This window comes from Dipodomys ordii, unplaced genomic scaffold (genome assembly GCF_000151885.1).
Source record: "Dipodomys ordii isolate 6190 unplaced genomic scaffold, Dord_2.0 Scaffold114, whole genome shotgun sequence".
Classification (NCBI taxonomy): domain Eukaryota; kingdom Metazoa; phylum Chordata; class Mammalia; order Rodentia; family Heteromyidae; genus Dipodomys; species Dipodomys ordii.
The window spans coordinates 3,053,194-3,056,973 of record NW_012267330.1 but is presented as its reverse complement, the minus strand read 5'-3'; positions in this window follow the sequence as shown (position 1 = coordinate 3,056,973).

Genomic DNA, 3,780 nt, shown 5'->3' with positions numbered 1-3,780 from the left:
CTGAAATGCTCCAAAGTGTGCAGCTTTCTGAGCAACAACATGAACCACAGGTGACAAATCTCTGACACCATGTGATGAGTCACAGCTAAAAATGCAGGTGCAGAAAGGTATAGTGTATAAATGGCCTTTATGCAATATCTGCAACGTGTATATAAAGCAAAAATGAGTTTTGTGTTTAGATTTGGGTCTCATTCCCATGATCTCTCTGTCTGTGTCTGTCTGTCTGTCTGTCTTTCTGTCTGTCTGTCTGTTTTTCTCTCTCTCTCTCCCTCTCTCTCTGTATTTTCAATCTGAAATCAGAAACACTTCTGGTTCCAAGTGTTTTGAATGAACTGAAGTATAATAGACTATGGAGAACTCAAATAGTGTAATTCTTTAGAAAATCTAGGTTAAGCCCACCAAAATAAGCACCAGGAAATGAGTACTTTCAAGAGTGGGGGAGGTGAGACCAAGGGGAAAGGGTAGATGAAGGAAGGGATAAGGGAGTAGATTGCAGGCAAGAATCCAGTGTATATATCATAGAATTGAGCAAAACAAGGGAAGGGGTGGGTCAAAGTGGGTGAAGATATTGAAGGGCTGACACCGATCAAAATGCACTGTATACATAAACTGCTTTGTTAAATGGAAACGATTCAATAGATTCAATACATAACCTAAAAATTAAGAAAAATGAGAGTAGGGGTGGTTTGAAAGAGGTAGGTGTCAGCTGAGCACTGGTGGCTCATAGATAGAATCCTAGCTACTCAGAAGTCTGAGATCTGAGGATTGTGGTTCAAAGCCAAGTGGATCAGGAAAGTCTGTGAGACTCTTATCTCCAATTAACCACCAGAAAACCAGAAGGGAAGCTGCAGCTTAGAGTAGCAGAGTGCTGGGCTGGGAAGGTGGCTCAGTGGTAGAGTGCTTGCCTTGCATGCATGAGGCCCTGGGTTCCATTCCTCAACACCACAGAAGCAGAAAAAAAAAAGCCAGAAGTGGTGCTGTGGCTCAAGTGGTAGGGTGCTAGCCTTAAGCTGAAGAGCTGAGGGACAGCGCCCAGGCCCAGAGTTCAGGCCCCACGATAGGACCTCCCTCCAAAAAAATAGTAGAGGGCTAGCCTTGAGCAAAAACTCAAGGACAGTGCCTAGCCCTGAGTTCAATCCCCACGACTGACAAAAAAGAAAGAATGAACAAATGAAAGAGAGAGAGAGAGAGAGAGAGAGGGGAGGGAGGAAAGGAGGGATGGAGTGTGTGAGAATGTTGAAAGAGCTGACATCAAGACGCACACTGTATTCATAAACTGCTTTGTTGAATGGCAACTTCTTTGTACAACTGCTTAGACATAATAAAAAATATTTTAAAAAAGAGAAAATCTTTAACTTGGGGTTGGGAATGAATTCCATGCTAGAGCTCTTACATGGTACATGTACTGCCCTGGGCTTGATTCCCAGCACTGTTAAACCAAAACCAAAACAAAAAACTAACCAATACTCTAAGTACTCGGCCTGTATTCCCATAGGTGGCTTATATGACTGTGAGACTTGAAGATGCTATGAACTCGACTTGTAGATACTAGGAGCAGCGAAGGGAGCCTACATGGCTCTTACTTAGTCTAATATTGTATGAAAGACAACAAATCCTTATTGCTAGGCTTTCTATGATCTTGTAAATTCCTTTTGCAGTGCAGTTGATTGAGATCTTGACCTCTAGGTGCTCTCTATGGAAATCTAGGAGTGCCATGCCTACCTGCATCATCACAGATCTTGTGTGCATGTTTTACTTTTTTGTTGTTGTTGGTCATGGGGCTTTAACTCTGGGCCTGGGCGCTGCCCATCAGCTCTTCAGCTCAAGGTGAGCGCTCTACTGCTTGAGCCACAGCACCATTTCCAGTTTTCTAGTGGTGTATTAGAGATAAGAGTCTCATGGACTTTCCTGCCTGGGATGGCTTTGAACTGGGATCCTCAGATCTCAGTCTCCTGAGTAGCTAGGATTACAGGCATGAGCCACTCGGCCCCGGCTTGTGTGCATATGTTTTAAATTGAATGTATCTTCTTGCACAGACTGCTACACTGTTTTCAATTAGCTGCATATTTGTCTCCAGCCAGCACTGCTGTTTATAGTACTTAACTGCTCTTGAATCTCTCCAACCCAGTGGAGACAGCCTAGTACATCTAACTCATCTCTTGCCTCTAGCCTTGCTCTCTTGCTCGTTACAATAGGTTCTTTTTGTTTTGTTTTGTGCCAGTACTGGGTTACGTTGTCTTTTCGCTTGAGCTTTTTCTTTATCCACTGGAAAGTATCTCTCAGATTTGTCTGCCCAGGCTGGCTTCTAACCTCAGTCCTCAGATCTCAGCTTCCTGAAGTGTGAGCCACAGCATCAGGCTTTAATTGGTTCTCGACTATCCAGCCAGAATAACAAAACTAGACATTTTACTACTCTCTCTTTTTTTTTTTTGTTTTGAGACAGAATCTCATTACATAGAATGGAATGGAAAGTCTTTAGTGTCACATAGCATAGTTTAGCACGGCATTGTTTATATTTTCTGCATTACTGACTGGCTGAGGTGATAGCAGAGTAGAGTAAAAGCTCCCCTGGGAGGCTGGCTAGGCCGACACTCTTTTTAGTCCTTGACCCTCATTCGTCATGAAACAGAGAAGAAAGCCAGTCCAACCATGACAGTGCAGCATGCTAAGCGCTGCCATAAAGCCAAGCCCAGTGTCCTCCAGGAAGTGGATAGAAGGCCGCTTGACTCTGCTTGTGTGGTGGGGTGAAGCTGGAGGAAATGAAGCATCCATGAACCTTAAAGGAGGAGCAGGAGTTTTGTGGGGAGGAAGATAAGAAAGGATGTTCTGTGCCAAGGAAACAGCATGCTGATGTTTTTATATGCCACACATGCACACAATGGCGTCTCCCTGAGGACTTCAGAAGGAGATTTTTGGGCAGAAAGTCACTTTGACTACGGTGTGTAGGATGAATTTAGAGGAGTCAGGAACTCCCTGCAATAGGACCAGCAAGAGATCAGGAGGGCTGGGCATGCCTGTAATCCTAGCTACTCAGGAAGTTGAGATCTGAGGACTGAGGTTTGAAGCCACCTGGGCAGATAAATCCAATTGACTAACCCAAAAGCCAGGAGCTGTGGTGTGGCTCAAGAGGAAGAACACTAGCCTTGAGTAGAAAAGCCACACAACAGCATGAGACCCTGGGTTCAAGCCCCAGGACTGGCACATAGGTGTGTGCATGTGTGCCTCTGTATGTGCATGCACACACATGTATACACACACACACACACACACACACACGAAGAGATAATGAGGGATATATACTAATTCTGGTTTTATCTTGCTTTATCCTAATAACATCCCTCAGAGGTGGGGGAACTGAGGCAGTTTCCCCAAGGTCACATGGTTAGCAGTGAATCTGAGCTGCCAATACAGGTGTTCCAAGAGTTCACACTCCAACAGCACAGAGGATGGCTTGTAGTCAGTGAGGGTGTTGAGCAATTAAGATCCTATTTCTCTTCCAGAAAGATCCAGCTCAGAGTTGTTAGTTTGGCTTGTGGGAGGGTCGATAGAGGCCGGGTCAGCTGTTCTCCAGGCACAGAGGATGTGAGTCAGGCCACTGGGCGGAGGCTGGTCTCATTTCTGCTTCCTCTGATGGGTGCTAGTTTTTGCTTCATCGTGCACTGTGGCCGAATTTAAGTTAAGAGAGTGACTGGCAGGTGCTTGGTCATCATGCATGACAAATACACTCTCAGATTGGGAGGAATTTTCCTTGTGGCCTAAATGTGCTCTTCAGCAGGTCCC